This window comes from Anser anser, assembly GCF_964211835.1.
Source record: "Anser anser genome assembly, chromosome: 7".
Lineage (NCBI taxonomy): Eukaryota > Metazoa > Chordata > Aves > Anseriformes > Anatidae > Anser > Anser anser.
The window spans coordinates 28726658-28746565 of NC_139727.1; the positions used below are offsets into that span (position 1 = coordinate 28726658).

A 19908-nucleotide genomic window follows, 5' to 3' on the forward strand; every position below is an offset into this window, starting at 1 on the left:
CGAGCTATTAAACGCATGGCTACTGAATTAACCCCTGATGTTCCCCTGGAGAGGAAAGGGAACGTTAACTGCTTGCTGCAGGGGTGCGGCTGCTACGGGCTTATCTGGCGTTGCTCGCAGTCCCCTCCTTTCGGAGGCTGCTTAATTTGTGCATAACCTCCAGACCCCTCCTAGCTATCTCTGACACGCACTTGTCTTCCGTGAGGAAAAAAAAAACACCCCAAACTTTGTCCCTCCTTCTTTTTTCCAGGATGGGGAACGACCCCTTACTTTTCTATAGGGATTTCAAGGGTGTCGGCACCTTTGCTTTTGACAGAACAGCTGAAAGCTCAAAAAGCTGCTACAGAAGTGGGAAGAAATTACAGAACAGAGCCGTGAGAACTGATTCGGAAAAGCAGAAGCAAGGACAGAAACACTTTGCTACGGCTGTGATTCCTCCCAGCGCTCTCAGGAGCCTCTCAGCCCCGGCTCTGAAAGGGTCTGCGCAGCCAGGAGCCGGGGCAGGGGCAGAGCAGGCAGCGATGGCATCAATGTCCGGCACGGTGCCCGCAGCACGGTCACACACCGCACACCCGGCAGCGATAACGGTGGGAAGATCGCCCGAGGAGCCCGCAGCAGGGGCAGGCTGTGCCGCAGGAATCCCACCGGAGGGGCGGCAGCAGCCTCTGAATGCCCTGGGCTGCCAGGAGTGGGGCTGTCCCGTGCAGCACGCTGTGTGCTCCAAGGGGACGGAGAAAAAAGGAGCCCCCAGCTACCCCAAACCGTGTATTTAATTCATGTATTGCATTTCAAGGGAGCTCAGGGGATCATCTGAAGAAACAACATGCGTCTTAAGGGCAGAGCTACATCTCAATAAGCTCTGCACGCATCCTGTGCTTTGCATGTCTAGGATTTGCTTCCCGTGAGTAATAACTACCCGGGAATTTTTTGCACCCTCTCTGAATTTTCCAGTGTCATTTCTATTTCAATTAAATGGTTGTTTCCGCAGTCATGCCTGCTGTTGTATTTGATGTGAAGATGCTACTGCTGATGAATAGGCTGCTTCTTCTACGGAAGTGATATCATATTCAAATATAATGCTTACTATATGGTGCCCAAAACAGAGACCCCTCAGAACGAGCTGGGGAAGGCATGACCCCCAAAATCTAACCAGCAGCCCCAGCTCCGCTCCCACGCCAGCGTGGAGCTCTGCGGTTGCTGCCAGTTCAGAGCCCCCAGCACGCGGAAGCCTGTGCTTCATCCTGCCCTCAGCTGCCTCACATTTGACAGTGCTAAATGGTGAGGGGGTGAAATGCCGCTGGGATCCCCCCCAAACCATTTGCTTCGACCTAATATCCCCATTGTGCACGAGCTTGGTGATCACTTCGGTCCCTGCCGCCTGTCCCGGCTGTCTGCAGCCGAGCTCCTGGAGCATCCCAGCAGCACAGCCTTGAACTGGAAAGGGGCTACTGATGGATTGCTGTGGTTAGCGAGCAAGCAAAAATGGATGAGGATGGTGCTGAATGTCTTTGCCCACCAGATCAGGCCAAGGTCAGTGCTCAGGTTTGGAAAGCACAGTGGAAGAAGACGGCTTGCCTGTGCCCTCGCTCTGCACCAGCGCAGATTCCCCCAAATGCTCGGAACTCAGACCTCCGTCCCGCTGCCCTTCCGCATCAGTCCCCAGTCTCGAGCTGTTTTTCAGGGCCTGCGTGAGTGGCTGCAGTAAGCTTTTAAATGAGGCTTTTTCTCTTAATTATAAAGGAATCATAAATGACTCATCCATGCAATTTAAAGAAGGCAGAGATTAAACAACACAGAATTTTGAAACTGTTTTCCTCTTCCTCCATGCAGATCATGGGAGGACAAGAGATACTTCTCCATGAAGAACTTTTTCACACTTATCTTTGTTCCTGGTCTAGTTTTATCATGTTCTGATTTGGGAGTTCGGACACGGACCCCCTGTCTCCCTGTCTCATACATTTTTCATACACCCACATTTCCCTCATAAAATCAGGACAAAGCACTAAAATGGACCTAGAAATAAAATCCTCATTTCCCCAATGAAACTCTGAAAGCCAGAACTTGTTCCTCGCAGCAAAGATGAGAAAAATATCGCTGCTGAAATAGAAAGCAAGGATGGCATAGCAAATAATTTCTCTGGCTGGGTAAAGCACTCCTTGTATACCTACTGTTCTCCTCTCCTAATGTAGAAAGGTTTGTGCTAACAGCAGCAAGGAGCCCTCACTGACCCCATATTTATTTTTTATGTCCTATTATTCAGGATGTGATTCATTGATGTCTTTCCTCTCTCACAAGTGACGGCCTAGATGGTGAATACCTCTTAGCCTCACTGCTTTCAGAGGAGCATTGCTGTGAAACCAAAGTATCAGATCATGCCCAACACAATAGAGGAAATTCTTTAGTGGTTTCTCTTAACTGTAACAACTTCCAAGCAGAAACTCTGATCTCCTGCAGCACGGACTGTGCCTGGCACACTGCTAGCCCTTCAATCAGCCAAGAAACCTGCCCTTGCAGAAGTAAAACCCTTCCAAGGAAAGGTGTAGTCATGTCTGCAGCTACACACGGAAGCTCACTTTCCCTTACGCTCTGGCTCTTTTTATCTTTTCATCTCTATACACACACATATTTCCATTCTGACTTCTTTCATTTCTATGTGAGAACAGACACGACCATCCTAATTTCGCTTTCAGCTATATCTGCAAGAGAAGCAGTGAAACCAGCGGGTGGAACTAAGAATAGCACTGGCAGGTCTCTTCCCCATCAGCCAGGATCACTCCATACTTGAACAAATGTCTTTCCCCCAAAAATAGCATATTTCCAGCATTTTTTTTTAATTATTATATAGCAATTTTCCTCTAAAGTCTTCCCATGGGGCACCACCCTCAGTTGACACTGAGCCTTGTTACTGGCAAGGAAAGTAGTTCTCGCTGCTAATGATATTAAAATATTGCTGGTGCCAAGTTCATCACAAAGGCTGAACACACCTTTCTTGGTTTAATGGCAAAGGAGAGGGAGGCTGGATCTCCTTTCTCATCAGTATGACACCAGGATAATGTCACTTCTGTGACTCCTATCAACGAACACGGAAGGAAGACCGTGAGTATTAGCTCAGACATCATTGCCTTGTTATCCCATTAAGCTACACACAGTTAGTTGGTAAAGAATTTTGTGAAAGACCAAATAATCTTATATTACGTCACTGAATTTATATGTCACTTGGAATCTACTTTAATTTAGATGGTTATATTAATGTTTTTGAAGAGTTTTATGGCAGATCTTTTCTTTAGGGACTAACTTCGCCACTGTATTCAGTGAGAGTTAATGATATAAACATTGAAGCATGTTTGTGTTTTAATCTATCTAACTATAGAGAGAGACCTACAAAAAAGTGGTGACAACTGGAAAGTTGCTTAACAAATGAGTATCTCAGTATTTGCTCTATAAAAGCCCACTGACGTGTTCCAAGCGGAGGAGAAGACTGGAGGTGAACAGGCATGTCTGTAAGGCTGGGTCCATCTTTCAGCCATCTCTCTAATTCTGTGGATTTGTATTTGGCCTGGGGGGTTCCTCCTGCACGCTCCATGGGGCTTTGACAAGTCAGATGAAGCCTCATGCAGGACCAGGGAGGTCTGCAGAGGAACAGAGCTACAACGGCGGGGCTGCAAGGCTGCGGCTTTGCTCCTGCACGGCCCCTTGGAGGCGATGTGCTCGGTCAGGAAACATCATCTGTGCTGCAGGCGGGATGCAAGGGCTCTTTTAAAGGCTTCTCCCCTTCGCCACGGGGCAGCGGACCCAAGCAAACTTACTCGGTGGGATTCCTCCTATCTCAGACACATCACCTCGAAGCCCAGGGCCTCTGTGTGCCAGTAAAGCAAGGCTTGGCTTCAATTCCTTGAACAGAGATTTCAGACAAGCGTGAGTTTTGGCCGTGAGAGAAAACAGTGCCTGCACAGCGTGGGGAGCCGGCAGAGCTCACGGAGGAGCGCGGCTGGGGGAGCTGCACAGCAGACATTTCATCAGGCGAGACAGAAGCTAAAGGAAAAATAAATCTTCTTTCTGTCCATTTCCCAGTGTTAGCTGTCCAAAGGAGATGAGACGGTGACAAACTCTGAGTAATGGAGGTTAATCTGTATCCTCCAGAGTATTTTAATACATAAATTGAAATTGTTCTGTATTTGTTGGCTTTAGCTAATTCACGTTTAAATACATTGGAGGCGTTTATGTTCCCATGCTCCTTAATTCCTAAAACTCTTTAGTGGTGTGGAGAGGCTGCGGTGGAGATGTATGACATTTCAAACAAACAGCTCCGATTATCATTTAATCACCAATGATTTGGCAGGCAGATTAAAAACACAGAAATGTTTTAACTAGAAAGTCCACGCTCTCCCTCCCAGCACCCGTATGGTTTGCAGTCAGTAATGAAGACTGCTGGCTTTCTCAGAAACTATTTTTCTTAACATCGCTATCAAGCTCTGGGGCAGTGTTTTTAAAGTAAACCAATACAAAAATACCTTGCTACTGCTCCTTACGCATACAGAAATCTGAGCCTTGAGAATAATCTTGCCTTTTGAGATTCTCTTAACTGATTTCACAAAGCACAAAATCAAACACGACCAAGAACTAGCATTAGGTGCTCAGCTACCACCCTGCTGGAGGAGCAACTGAACTCTTTAATACTTTACAAACATACAGGAGCTAGATGGAGAGTGCAGGGTTAAAATTCAGACTCATAATGCTAGAAGTGCAAAAGTTTAGCCATGTGCATTAAGGTATCTCTGTTCCCTGAGCTCTGAGCCCCACATGACACACTGTTAAGTAAAATTAGCTCTATATGTTATGCATCAGGAAGGCAAACTCAGAAATGTAGATGCATACAGCTATACATTTCCCCCTCCAGCACTCCATCCTCAGAAATCATAGAAGCACAGCTGATCTCTTCCCCAAGCCAAATAAACAGATGGAGGCTTTTTTTTTTTTTTTACAAAATATTCTGTTCATTTCCTGACATAAATCGTTGCATTGTGGAACCCTCTCGAACATGAATCTGTCCTTTCTGAGCAGAGGTCGAGCTTTTCAGCCGTGTCAGAAAGGCTCCCATTGTGGCAGTCCCGAGGCTCCAGAATTCCTTGCCGCGAGCAGAAGGGACTTGAGGGGGCAAGAAGCAAAACTGGCGACCTGACTTCAAACACAGGCATTTCTTGCTGGCTGGTAGCAGTCTCTGCTTGCTGCTGAGAAGGGTAAGGCAATGTTGTGCAATCAGCTCCTTAAGAGAAAGGAGACTGCAGAAGAGAAAAATTTGCCTTCCTGCCACCTTTCTGTTGTTTTCACAGCGTGGCTATGCTCTGGCACTGAGAACCAGCACAATTTATATGTATTAATATAAATGTGCATATATTTATATGTTATATATTTCTGGTTAGGCTGCAGTGATTTTCTCAGCGTCATAGAACAACAGTGGCCCAGTTTGGCTCACCAAGACCCAGCTGGAGGTCCTCATTTCGTGCTGACTTCCAGCAGCTTCTTTCAAGCCATCGAAGTAAAAATCAACCCAAGTTCTCCCCGAGAATCTCCAAGCCCTACACTGGAAGCTCTTCCCTATGTGCAGAAGACATCTTCCCTACCTGGGTAACCTTAGCTCGCGCAGAAAAGCCCAGGTTGGAAGGAGATGGACACTGCTTCCTCTCCAGCAATGCTCCTACCCATGGATTTGTATCACAAAGGGGAAGTGCAGGACAAGGAAAACCAGTGTCCTCTGCCCTGCACTCAGCGGGGACTGGAAATTAGCCCCATAGGGGCCAGCTCGAGCTGTTGAGCTCTGCCACCAGGTTTGAGGTGCTCAGAGACAAATGACACCTGCATGGACCTTCTCAGCCTCCCTCAGATCCAGTGTTCAAGGGGCAGCTTGCTTTTCTTTTGTGCCTAGAAAGGGTATTGAAGGACAAGAGATGGGTTCAAGGCATCCCACCGCTTCCCTGAACGATTGGGAAATGTCCCAGATTTCTGTCCCAAGATTCCTCAGCGGTGAAGTTGTTCATCTGGCTCCAGAGCGCAGCTTCAGTATTTGGCTCGGGCTGATGAAACGCAGAATTAGCCTCTTGAATTTTTCACAATTACATTTTATTATGATGAAATTACCCTCCTAGAGGAAGACGGGGCTTTGGAACTGCACATTCAGCAGTTCAGCAAGCAGGCTGTGCGATAGAGAGCCCGGTGATCTGACAGCAAAGCCCAGCCTCGCCAGTACCGGGGAGCGATGGCTCAGCACGACCAGGAGGCTGCAGGACGCTGGGGCAATGAGCTAACGCCATGTGATCCTCCACTGCAAGGCTTCGGTGGCCTTGAAAAAGACAACACGAGTGTTTACGGCAGGCTTTTTCCTGGAAAGAAGTATAAAAACAAGGTCTTGCCTAACAGTCACAGCTTCATCTGGTTTTGCTTTACCCTGTTTATTCCTTCAGATTGTGAATTTCTCCACAGGACAGAAAAATGTATTTACCTTAGCAAGACCCCTGGGTGGAGGTGCTCTTCACCTCTTATAAACTGACCTTGGTCGTCCCTTACGGAGAGGCCAAATTTATCTCTGTCTTCCAATGACCAAGCTTGTGTCACTTTGTTATAGTATTTACAACATAAATGCTGAGTGATAAAAATGAGGTCATAAAAATAAACGACTTTCATGTGCAGCTCTTCCAGTGGTGCTCTTCGCTTTGGGATTTCGTTCCACACATCTACATGCCCATACGTTATATATGGATATGTTTAAAAGATGCATCTAATCACAGTTTCCAATTAAGTACTGAACATCAGAACCATAAATTCTCGTGTACCTTACAAACCAGTCAGGCTAACGAGCTCTCACATATATCACACCGATCTGGCTAAGAGCTTAAGAATGCAGCACAGGCTTTGAGTTTTTATTTTGTCTCTTCTGAGCAATTCCTGATTTGAGGGTGGGCCCCTCACGTTCCCATAGGAGAGTTGGGTCTCACCTCTGGTTGGCAACCACAGGATCCATGCAGGTTTCTAAACTGCAGTCCTAAGGGTGAATTTAAGAAGAGGCAGAGACCCTGTGCTGTACCCCTCTGCGGACACAGCTCCTTCTGTTGTTCCGGGCTAAATTTGCTTGGAGCTACACGCTCCCTCCATGGCCACTCTGTCCTGCAACGGACAGCCTCCCTTCTGCAGGTAACCTCCCCAAAAGGGACGTCACCCACAGCCCACCGAGCTGTGCCTGCCCGCAGGATGCAGGATGCCGCCGCCTCTGCTGGGGCAGGTATGGGATCCAACAGCATCTTCTTCAAAACTATTGTTCAAGACAGTCCTTGGAAGAGGAGAGAGGGAAGGAAGAGAAGAAAACGTGTAAAGTTACATATCTCCAGGCCTCAAGCTGAGGCCCAGACATAACTTGTCCAAAAAGGCTTTTGACGCTGAATTACCGCACCAGGAGGAATACTGGGAGCACAGCTGGTGATGGAGGAGTAGAAACAGGGAAAAAAGGGTTTCCCCAAGGCACTGTCTGGGGCTTCTTGATCTGCTTGAAAAAGTATGATCTTCCCTCAAATCGGATTAGCCTCCTTAGAGGGAAAGAATAAACAGAAGAACCTCCAGACTAGAAAAGACAGAAGTGAGCAGGAATAACACTAGAAGCCTACAAAACCATGATTGACCCAGAGAGAGAGAAAATATTCTCTAATTCTCACAACCAAAAACCTGCAGAATTAACAAACCACCAGTTTAAAGCTAAGTGAAGAGCTTCTGCATGCTACACAGCTTAATCACAGTGCTCACTCGTGTTATGTGCTGTAATCGCCAAAACCAGGCAGGGGTTCAAAGAGCAACGAGATAAATTCAGGAAGAAAGGATAAATGGTGGCTATTGTACTCCCCGCTCTGGATGCTCTGACCCAAGAAGTCCCATAACTGCTGAATGCCAGAAGCAGAGAGGATACACACGGGAAGCTCACTTTGTATTTGCTTTGTTTTTGTATTGGCTATAAGCCACTGCTGGAGACAGGAGGCCAGATGGGACCCTGGTATCACTTCCCTGTGGCCTGGTAATATATTCTCCTGTAAAAGATCAGACCGGATTAGGATAAATTACATCCAAATCATGCTGCATTACTCAGCACATTAAATTGTCCTTAATCACATTCTTTGATGGTCTAGATTCCTGCTTAAATTTACCTCCTGTGCGTATTTCTGTGCCTACTCTGTCGAAACCACTGCTGAGTTTCACCTGTACCCAACCAGGCCATAATGAAAAGCCAGCAAGGCTCTTTGATCAAGCCTTAATGTGACTCATCGCGGGGACACACTCTGCAGTGGCAAAATGGTTTCCTCATCCTGTCTCTTTCAGAAATGTTTTGTGAGCCTTTAAAAGCAATTTAATCCTGATTTATGTTAGCTAAGTGCTTTCTGCTGCACATGTGAGTTACAAGAAAAGGGCCCTCATCTCAATTTGTTACACTGCTTAGGAAATCAGTCATAAACGCTGCGGTGCCTTCAGCGGCTCTGACTTCAATGCAGCGGAAAGCAGCAATTTGAGTAAATACTTCATCATTCTCAATTCTCCCATATGCCACAACCAGCACTTGACCAGACACATCCTATAGGACTTCTTTTTTTTAAGTGGTGCTGAGCTTCCCCTGTTTAAGCTGTTCCCATTGTTTCCAGAAGATGCTCGAGGAAAGAAACATGCGGCTCTTTAACATAGAGCAAATGAGACGATTGTCTAATAAAACCGAGCACGCATTCAATGACAGTGAGTCACCTCATCACAAGTTTAGAGGCGAGAGGGATGTACAACTGGTGACTACACGCGCTCACACAGTAAGCAGAGGAGCAACAGGAACTCCAAAGTTTGTATGACCTGACTTGGCCTGCCGGTGGCATCCAGCCAGCCCGAGGCATAGGTTCACACCAGGGGACAGATGCCAGCAGGACAGGAGCCATGGCAGCGTGCAGACGGGACAGCCTGTGGCCAGGAGGTGTATTGCCGGCGGTGGTAGCGCTGCCGCTGCTGCTGCTGCTGCTTGCTGATGGTGTTGGCAAGCGAAGAAACACCCCAGAAGTGATGAATCCCTGAAGAAAAGGACCTCAAACAACGAGAAAGCTCTTCTACATTTCCATTTGCCAGAGAGAACACGACAATAACTACTAGGGAGATGAGGATCTATTTTCTGTGAGGTTTCTTCAATTTCCACTTTGAATCTCCCACCCCAGTTTGTGGCCTCTGCTCCTGTTTGCATGTTTGCCACTACTAGCAAGAGTTTAACTCCAATGTCTATGTAATTCCCCTTCAAGAAGCTGTAGGTTGCCACTGGATCACCACTTTACCTCCCCTCTGCCAGACAAGTAGCAGAAAGACAACAAAACGACCCAAATACTTTTTCTCCCACTTCTCCTTGCTCCTCACCTTGGAGCAGAGACCCAAACAATCCAGGTCTGGGCCTCCTGCTCTCTGCTCCTGCTGTCCTGAAAGCCCTCAGCACAAGCAATTGCCCTCGTCCCCCTTGTTGGCTGCGCCTGACCCTGAGCGCCGTCCCCACAACAAATCTGCAGGGGCTGGTGACACCAAGCCCTGGGGAGCCCCCAGGAGGCAAAGCAGAAGAGCCTCCTGCCTACCCATACCCTTCTGGTTGCCCAAGCCACGAGGATACCCGGTCACACAGCCCCCCCCAGAAGCCCTCCTTTGCCCCCAGGCCGTAGCAGCCCCCAGGCCACCCCGCTCCTCCATCCCCACAGCAGGCCCCGTGTCTCGGCGCCGCTCCCAGGGATTCCCCGCAGCCCGTCCCGGCGCGGGGCTGGCACCAGCTCACGTGCCGGAGCCTCTCGCAGGGAATTCCCAGGCTGCCACTGGCATTTTTGAAATGTTAAAGGCTCTAAATTAGTAAAGTAAGAAATGAGTTGCAGGCACTTCCAGACATGGCCCGGACCCTGTGAGACCTCCAAGCTCCCAGTACAAAGGAGAGCCTGCCAGACGCTTGATATTAAACAATTTTGAGTTCTCATCTGGTACTGCTCTTCTGGTGTCTAGCCCTTCTGCTTACTCATCTGGCTTTTTAGTAACATGCTGCTTGGACCTCTCAGCCTCGCTGCTCCTGCTATGTGTCCAAGGGGAGTGGTACCTGAAGGATTAAGACAGTAGTGTGCATAGACAGCAGATGGCTGTTGCATCTGTACTTACCTTGCACTGCTAAGTACCCCATTGTCCTAGCTAGTTTTACATCCCTGTTTAGTGGTACATCTCTCTCCTGACTTTTTAAAATCATCTGCTGTACATATGGCCCTAAGAATGGTAAAATATTTTTTCCAGGAGAGGCAAAAACTTACTACACACGTGGGAAGACACGATCAAGCCCAAAGTATAAACTCCAACTTCTTCATCTGGTGACTGCAGTCGTTCCTCCCCTCATTACACTTCTTTCAGTTAAACAGAGAGATTAAAACACAGCCATTTCCCAAAGCTGCCTCGGCAGCATGTCCTCAGTTAACTGTCTTGCAACATCAAATATCTTTCCAGTGTACTAAAAAGCAATGTAGCTCCCTGTAAGACACCAAATTTATATATCTTGGAATTGTTTTCTGCTTGTTTCTACGAAGTGGCACATGGAGAGATCTTTCACGTCACTGGGTTTCTTAATTTACTTGTCAGAGACATAAATCACTGCATATAAGATCTGCGAGTTCATGAACTTGAGGAATTTTTTCTAATCACTGTTCTTTGAACTGAACTTTTTTAGAAACTGTAAGACTCCAAAACATATCTAGTAAATGCATCTTGTAAATTTTGCTCAGTTGGCAACTACTAAAACCAGACTTGTCTTCCCTGATTACCTACCAGCATTAGGCAGTCTTAAAGCATACACAATGGGGTTCTAACACAAAACCATCAAAGAAAAAAGCTGTCTTGCATTTGTCTCGTCCAATATAACTGCTGGAATTCATGAAAGGCTTTTAAATTATCATTCAAAGGCATGAATTAAGCCAGAAAAATAGAGACAGCTTCCCAAAGTCAAAACCTTTCAAACACTAGGGTTTTCAAGGTTATGACCATAACCCCTTTTATATACCCAAATTTGGTAACAGGTCCCACTCTTCTCTGCTCCCCAAGAGGTTAGAGTGCTAAATGATGTGGCATTTGCAAAGAAGCAGCAAGAGCATTTCCTGAGTGCTCCGTCCTTGGAAGCATCAGACCCGCTGAACAGAGGCGCATTGTGAGCACCCCATGAGCAGTACCCCACTGAACAGCAATGCAATTTTTGTACTGTGGATATGACATCATCATTAAAAAAGCCCTTTACTTCAAGATGGTGTAAGAGATTGTTTGTGTCAGTGCTGGTTCATCTGGGGAAGGAAACAAAGCTTAACAGCACCGCTATTAAAAGGCAAATCAAAAAATCATATTGACCTCAAATACCTGCCTGTTTACTTGCACAAAAAGTCCCCAAATCATGCCAACTGACTCCCTAAGGTGACCGGCATTAAAAATCAACTACCTCTGGAAAAAACAACAGAAGAACATCCTTTTATAGACATTCAAAAGTGCATTGCGCTGAATGCAAAAGTAGCAAGGCATGTTGAGTACAGAAGTACCATCACACACTATGAAACAGTGCAAAGTCTGAATAGAGCTTAAATTTTACAGCCCAGTTTAGGTACAAAATTGGATGTTGTTCAGACTCACTCACAGAGAAAACAGTGAATTTCTCCTTGTTCCTTTTATGTAACTCCTGACAATTCTCAATCCAGACATTAACTTTTAATTCACCTCGTACTTCTCCAAAGAGGGTGTGTGTGGTATTTCCAATATCTTTTTCCGTGTTCTCAGTCCATAAAAGTGAAGAGAAATAATGAATGAATTTAATTATTTCCATCCAGTCTGCTGGTTATAGAAGAAGACCTTTTAATTTGGCTAAAAGAGAAATTACTTGCTCCTTCAAAAAGCACACTGATTCACAGGTACTGCTGGCCTGCAACATGAAGGATCTGTATGTTTTTTAGGGTAAATAGCCACTGGCAGCTTATTACTACTGTAACTGTTCACACTGTGTCTATGTCTTAGCAGATGTGGGTGGAGGGAAAATGTCATCCCTTCTCAGGAATTACACCCCCTTCTTTTAGGCTACTGCTCCGCCTTGCACAGGAGCTCACAAGCTCAGAATATTGACCAGGTTCTGCAAAGCTCATGTCCTGCAGTCCATTTGCATGCACTGTTTTCTCCCTTTGTTACTTAAAATGCGAGGAGCTGGATAATAAGAATTCATGCTCAGGAGGAACATTGCCTTTCCTATCAGTGGCATGCCTTGCCATGCCTTGCTGTGAGCTCCTCCACGTGGAGCAGCACCTACAGGCTGGGATGGGGAACGAGAGCAGCCCCGTGGTCCCTGGAGGTCTGTGTATCCCCAGCTGAGGTCTCTGTCACAGTGTCCAGCCAAGAAAGATCAAAGCCAGCACAGGCACTCTGCGTATCACACTAGGCTGCAACCACAATGCATAAACACAACTGTAAATGTGAAATGCAAAGATCTGTGCTGCTCTTAGCTCCCAGTACTGAATCTGAATTCAGACTATTCATACTATTTTGAATAACCTCTCATTGCTGTAAAACGCTGCGAGGTCAAAAACTAGAATGTGGGCATATCAGCCATGAGAGGCAGCAGCAGGGATTATGAATCAGAAAGGGAAATTGTGTCCTGCTGCCAATAACCTACTTATTAATGATTTCTTCCCCAGTCATCCTCTGGGACCGAAGCTAATTCCTGGAACGGGGCCTCTCTGCGTTGCATCCGCTGGCTCTCCGGCAGCAGCTACCAGCCCGTCCTCGGCTCCCAGCATTGGTACCTGAGCAAACAGCCAAACCCTGCTTGCCCTGCACTGCAGAGGTTTGAAGGGAGCTCCCAGGGCCCCTTTGGTGCATGTCACTGCTGAACAAATCCCCCTGCAGAGATGAGGAAAGGCCTGGAGAGACCTCTACAGCTGCTCTCTCCTGGCCCTCTGTGGCCCCATATCCCAGCCCAGTGCCCCCAGCTCTGTGACCAGCATGCGGTGCAGACACCTAGCACCTTGCAGCGGTGCCAGAGCATGAGCAATAAATATGCTTAAAGCAAGACACGGGGATCTACCAAACTGGAAACTGCTCCCATCGCTGCACAACCATCACAGGCCCTGCACAAAAAGCAATCCTTATCTAACTAGCAATACCGTGTGCAAAACCAGAAACTCAGCTCTCCATTTTATGCAGCTAGGATAAAATCCTTCAAGCTCCGCTGTGCATCCCATCCATTAGCAGTGCCTGGGGAGCTGTGCTGAGGCCTAGCTCATGATTAGATAAAAGCTTTTCCTTCTAAATCACTGTCCAGAATAAAAACCAAGGGTCTGGAACAGTGAACTCCACATATATTAGAGGTCAGGCACGCCCCCTACGCTGGTTATTTATGCGTCTTTGTTTTACACTGCAGAATGCGAGGTTTTGTGGTAGGGAATAAGTTGCTTCATTTCTTTGTAATGATAATGATGCCAAGACCCTTCGCTCAGTAAACGTGAAAGAAAGGGAAAATGCTCCGGTTTTATCCAAGAAACACCTTTACAACAAAGCTGTGAAAATATTAGTGCAGATCCGGGCGTGTACCAAAACAAACCTGGGATGGTGATGGAGAAGGGAGGTCGGTGAGTTTTGGCTACTTCTTTGCCCCCAGCGTCTGAAGGCCAACTCATGCCAAGCAGGTTCCAGAACCACTCTAACCAGTGGAGAAACCGTTCAAACTGCAAACATTACTTTGTCCCTGACCCCTCTGTCACCTGCCTCTGCTTTGGAGGGGTTTCAAAGCACATTGAGGAAGCCAAGCAAGCAGCTAAAATCCCGGGGCACACAAGAGGATGCCTGCACACAGGGGACCCCATGCGCAGGCCCTGGGGCTGTGGCTCAAGGCCACCCCTGGAGAAAATCTGGGAAAACTTGAAAACTGACAGAAGAAGTGGTAAGAAAGCTGAAAATATGTCTCCAGGTGTAGTTTTGCTCAACGCTTATAGTCAGGAACATCTCAGCAGCAAAACCGCAGTTCAGGCTGGGAAGCACTGGGAACAGACCCCACTGTAAAGACTTCTGAGCATCTCAATGCAGCCAGGGCCATATGGCCATGGCCACGTTACCTTCAAAGCTGAGCACCCAGAAATTTGGGTGAATCTCACTCCTCAGGCACCAGAAGAGCAGGGATGAGCTGCCACGGCATTTCACAAAGGCCAGCTGAGCAACGAGTACCTGGCCCGAAGTCGCAGAGGAAGAGCGGAGACCGAGGTTTCGTTTCTCGGTCTCTCAGAGATCCCAGTTCAGCTGGGCGACCTTCATCGCATGCCACAGCGGGAGCTTAAAAATACACCGCTCCTCTTAAAAATGTGTCACAGCTCTCAGAAATAAGAAAACCAGGTTGTGGGTGGGAGTGACTGCACAGTACATATATATATATATAAAACTTTGAGTGACAGTCTTTTAAATTCCACTCTACGAAAAGTAGACTCTTTAGCACTTCAGATACTGAGCACGCAATTATTATCACAGGCTCGAAGCAGAACCACTTTGTGAGATAGGGGTCATTTTCAATTCATTTTTTAGGGCATGGGTTTTTTTTTCCGGATTTTTTTTTCAAGTAAGTATTTTACGCTCAATTGCAGCTTTTCACTGGTAATGTCACGCTCAATTTAGAAGATACGAGCATCAAATGACTTGGCGTGGGGATATACTCAAACAAAGGAAAAGAAACTGCTTACAATTTATGATACGCTTTGATAGCTGTGATTTAAAAATGGCAGTGCTTCATTCCAGCAAATGTTACAATAACAAGCGCAAGACTAATGACCTGATGCCTTGTCAGAGATGTTCACAGGTCAGATAAAACGACCACATTATATCGGCAGGATCCAGCGTTTCAAAGGCAGCCCTGTTTGAGCTTCTCCTGGGCTTTGATCCCCGCAAGCCGTGCGTCAGCACTATCCTCCCAAAAGCTGGCCTCACGCTGAGGTTTTTCTGCCGACACACTTTGAATGCTCCGAAATGCGTTCGGGCTGTCCTACCTCCCATCTACGGCCATCCCCAACACCCGAGCGGCTTCCTGCTTCGCAAGGAAGCAGCAAGGGAAGGGAAGAAAACCTTCAGCCCGCATCAGGGCTTGCCAAACAGCTGGTGAAGCATAGCTCTAGAGAAACTGATCCTTAAGCAACTGTGGAGGAGATCTGTCAATTTAAGAGGAGCGAGGTGAGATCATCCACTGCCTTCTGTTGTCTTTTGGCTGAAGGCGGCCCACGGACAGCTGGATTGCCCCGGATTCTGCACTTAAACACACTCGCAAAAATATTTGCGTTTCATCATCATGTTGCATTTTTCTCTTCTTCTCGGAGGCCTTCCCTCGGCTCACTCCAGGATTTCCAGGCCTGTATCACATCCCTTCACACCTGCTGCGGTCTGTTCCCATTTAACGCTGAGTGGAGCATGTGAGCAGTAACAAAGACTTTGCTCAGCGTATTTGGTGTCTCCTTCGCTTTGTAAAGTTTGCCATTTTTTTCAGCGTTCCCCGTTATTTAAAGTTATTAGCTATGTAATCTGGGGAAATGCGGCTGGATTACTGACAGATGGATGCTCTGAGGATGCCATCTCAGGAGCTCGGAGGCGCAGCAGCGAATTGCACCAACCCACTGCAATAGGGCAGGCGACCCCGCTTACGGACGAGGACATGCGGGCAGGATTTCAGCAGCACCTGCACTTTTCAGTCACCTCATTCGCTCCAGGAAAGGCTTCATTTCTCTGAGAACAGTGGCATCCGTCTTCCCTCACGCTGCCAACCCGTGCTACGCGTGAAGAGCCTGCACAGGGACGGCGCAGGCAGCGCTGCATGATGGGGAGGGACCCGCTACAGTTACTTAAAATAACCGGAGAGATAAACGAGGTTTGCTGGGACTCTTCCACCTGTCATTGCAGGAGCATGGTAGAAATTCTCCCCCGGGCATTGCAGAGCAGTAGCAGCACTTGTTCCAGCCTCTGGAACAAATTGCAGCCTTATCGTGGGCTTTAGCAGACTTTTGCCCTTTATGTCTGACACTTCTCCCCCCTAAAGACAGATAGAGACATGTACAGGGTGCACTGTAAGGTGTTGGGTGCCAGCTCCACTGAAGTGACGGGCAGACATGGCCTTACCAAGGCCCACATGAGTGCAAGAACTGTTCTGTGTCCAGAGCTGAGCCCCCTCTGCTTTTGTAGAAGATACAATTTGAGGCCAGATGCACCTTTATTTCATAAATCATTTTACACATCACTTTGCCAATCCAGATGGATTTTCTGATCTGCTTTAGCCATGAAGTGATTAACAGAGTTTTGCTGTACGATATGCGATTAGGAAAAGACTGATGAGACTAAATGGAGGTACCAGAGGAAGCTAAACCACCATTACTGAGCAACTTCTGTGCCAGCATGCGGTACAGCCTTCCCCTGGGACCCATGTCTGCACCCTCTCCCTGGACCCACTGTGTCAAGTCTGTCTAGAGGTACGTGCCCCGAAACCCAGCGATGCCAGTCTTCCCTTCCTTCTGCAAGATGCTAAAGAGCAGCAGATACCCTGACAACAGCAGGCTGCTTCTGGCTGATTTTACACCCAGCCTTCACCAAAGGGCTCCCCTCCCCTCAGTCTTACTGAGAGCATTTACAGGAAGACGTCGCGCTTCATTTCATTACAGCCCATCTGCTCCCCGTAGCTCATTTCCCTTCGCCCGGTCAATGCCGCACCGCGACGTGGAAACGACTGCAGAAGGAGAGGACAGGGAGTCAGGTGGAAGCCGTGAAACCCTCAGTGACGGTAATCCTGCTTTCCTACCACAACCGCGAGGTGAGGCGTGACCGCCACTTCCACCCGAGCGCCCCAGCTGTGCCTGCCCCCACATTTTCAGCTGTTTGACAACCGGTGACAAACACACATCCCCCTCCTGGCAATCCATGGAGATTTCCCCGCTGTGATACACGGACTTCTCAGCAATGCGCGGCCGGCTCCTGCTATGATCAGCTGGCTTCGATCAATAGGTGTGGGGAATGCTCTTTATTCCTGGTCTCGGCAAAAGCCCCGAGTCCCTGTTGTGTGTCCAGGGCACTGACCTTCGCTCTCTGCCCACTGAGTCCCACCAGGGCTCGTCTGGTGCTGGTTCCTGCTCCATTTAAGGCTCCCTTCCTTCACACGCTGCCGTACATCTCTTCATCTCTCCCTGTGTTAATCACTTTGGACCGCCAGACCCGCAGCAGGACAAGGGCTGCTGTTAACTCCAGTGAGCCCTCGTAGCCCTGCTGGCCTTGGTTTTCAGAGCAGGGATCGCTTTTCAGGCAGGTTATGGCTTGCTACCAAGTCCTGGCGGCACCCGGCCGTCACAGGACGGGGGCTCAGACACGTCATCACCTCTCGCATCCTTCTCCCACTCCAACTGGAGTCAGCCACAACGCGGACGGACCCAAGCCAGACCTGTGGGGACACCGAGCTTGGGTTCAAGCCCAGACACCGAGGCTCTGCTTTGTCTCCATCTCAGAACGGAGCACAGCAAAAAGAAACCCTTGGGATACTGCAGTGACCCATTAAAATTAATGGGGTTAAATCATCCTCGTGCAAATCACTGACTTCAAAAGAACTACACAAGGGATGAATACGGAGCCATTATTTTTCTTCTTTCTGCCTTTCAGAAAGATGATCTTCTTTCCAGACTGCTACGCTCAGCTTACGCTCTGGTCAGCCAGTCTCTCTAAGTGATCTAACAACCTCCTCGCAGGTCTCTTACTCCGTGATCTCCTCTTCCAACCAAACAGCTCCAAGACCTGCTCACCACCTCGGGTTTTCCCTGCACAAAACAGCCCTCGCGTACTTCCAACTGGCTTAATCTTTTCTATATCAGGTGCAAATAAATAAAATAAAAAGGGAAGAAAAAGAACAAGAGCAAAGTTTTGTTAGAGAAACCAGGAGGGTTACGAACACACACAGCACATTTCTTCCCTACTGGCGGGTGCAGCAGCAGGTAAAAGGTGCAGGTACAAGTGCAACTGAGGGGGAATCCTCCCCTGCTTAACACTACAGTGAACAAAACCTGACCAGGAATGATGCTTGCATGTCAACTACTTTTCTGTAATTGAAAGCACTTGTCTTAGCTAAGGAAGTGCAGGAGACCAACAAGACAGGCAGAGGAATCTCCTATGTAAAAGATAAAAGCTCCCAGCCACACTGTGGTCTGCAAGCCATTCAATGGTAACGCCACGGAAGATGGCCTGCAACTTTTTCAGCAAAGAGCTCGATAACCTTAAAAAACATAAATCAAGACTGTTAAAATTGGCAGATGATATGATAGGAAGAAAATGCTTTTTGGGGACTGCTTTGTGCCTGCCAAATTCACCCAGACGCAGATCCACATATGGATTTCTAACCTCTCCAGGTTTCAGCGGTGATTGCAGCAGAGACTGTGGTATGAACCGTGCCAGATGTATTATTTTGGGAGAGCTGATGCATTAGAGGTAGACAATGAAAAGCTCAGAGGTTATTTGGTCTGTGAGTTACCCCACCTCCATAGTTCCCAGGTATTCAGCTCTGGGGATTTTGGCACAGGAAAAGCAGGCTTGAAATTCAGATCCTGAACTGGCTTCAAACTTTGCTGAAAGTCTGGAGGTGTTCAGATCTGGGATTTTGACTAGTAGCTCCCAAAAGAGGCTGGTAATTTCTCGGGGTGATGCAGCAAAGAATGGAAGGAACCGGTGTTATTTCACTTTGCTCTAAATGCAGCACAACCATCTGTGCAGCCTCTGCACCACGGGGCCTTGAAGGAGCTACAGAAGAGTCTGACTGTAAAGGCAGTCACTGAGGAACAGTACCTGCCGGCTGACACAGCCTGCTGGTACGCCTCAAACCCCTGGAAGAAATGCCTCCTGGCAGCTGCTTTCTGTCTCCGATGCATCGGCCCCATCACGTCCCCGCTAGAGCCTTTTAGTGCCGCGCTCAGCCGTACACCAACAACGCATCAGGATGAGTAACGGGCTACAAACAAAAATACCGAGCGATCAGGAGCTCCGCAAAGCTGCTTGTAAATCTACTAAAAGTGGCATGTTTCCATAATAAACAATCCGTTATCGCGTCGCTCTGTTCCCACTTAGCGGGCTGCTGAGAGAAGGGAAGAAAGAGGCCGGGTTGCGGGGCGCTGCATCTGAGAAGACCCGAGGAGCAGGCAGCCTGCGATGGTCTGCTCCCTCTGCCGGCTGCATCTCCTGCGCCCAGCGCCGTCCGGGTGCTGCTGGGGGCGATGCTGCTCGCTCTGCTGGAGGCGATGCTGCTCGCTCTGCTGGAGGCCAGGCACGAGTAATTCCTGTGCTCTGCTGCGCTGCAACAGCTGTGCAGGCACCGCCTGCGAAGCGAGACCCGCTCTGCCGGGATTTACAGGGATAAAGAATAAAGGAGACAGCCCGAAGTGAGAGATGAGGTCTACGTGGCACGGCACAGAGCTGTGAAGAAACAGCCTCCAGCTGGGACGGAGACGACCCTGCTGCCACCTCTGAGATGTGGCTCCTCACCGTGCTGTGGGGATGGGAAGCACTCCAGGAACAAAAGGGGTTGCAGTTCTGATACACTCAACACTTTCATTTCCCTTGCTCTGACCTCTTTTGCCAGCACCTGGGCACGCAGAGCTCTGTAACCGCACAAAGCCACCCAAAAGGGCTGCCGGTGATGTATTCAGCTCAACATGCTTGATGGTGCCACGGCAAAAGTGGCAATGCATGAAAATGCGAACCTATATGAATATATCCAGCAGGCAGAACCAGCGATGGAGAAGCATGTGCGTATGTCCATGTGTTTCATGTTTGTAAAACAGGCATTTCCAAAGCGTAGCCTTGATGGCATTACCCCAT

The 19908-nt window shown here is 48.2% G+C and overlaps 1 protein-coding gene across 3 annotated transcripts in view; it reads right to left on the minus strand.

Moving 5' to 3' along the window:
- SH3PXD2A (SH3 and PX domains 2A) overlaps positions 1 to 19908 on the minus strand; it is a 251243-nt gene that overhangs the window by 99240 nt on the left and 132095 nt on the right. The window lies entirely within an intron of this gene.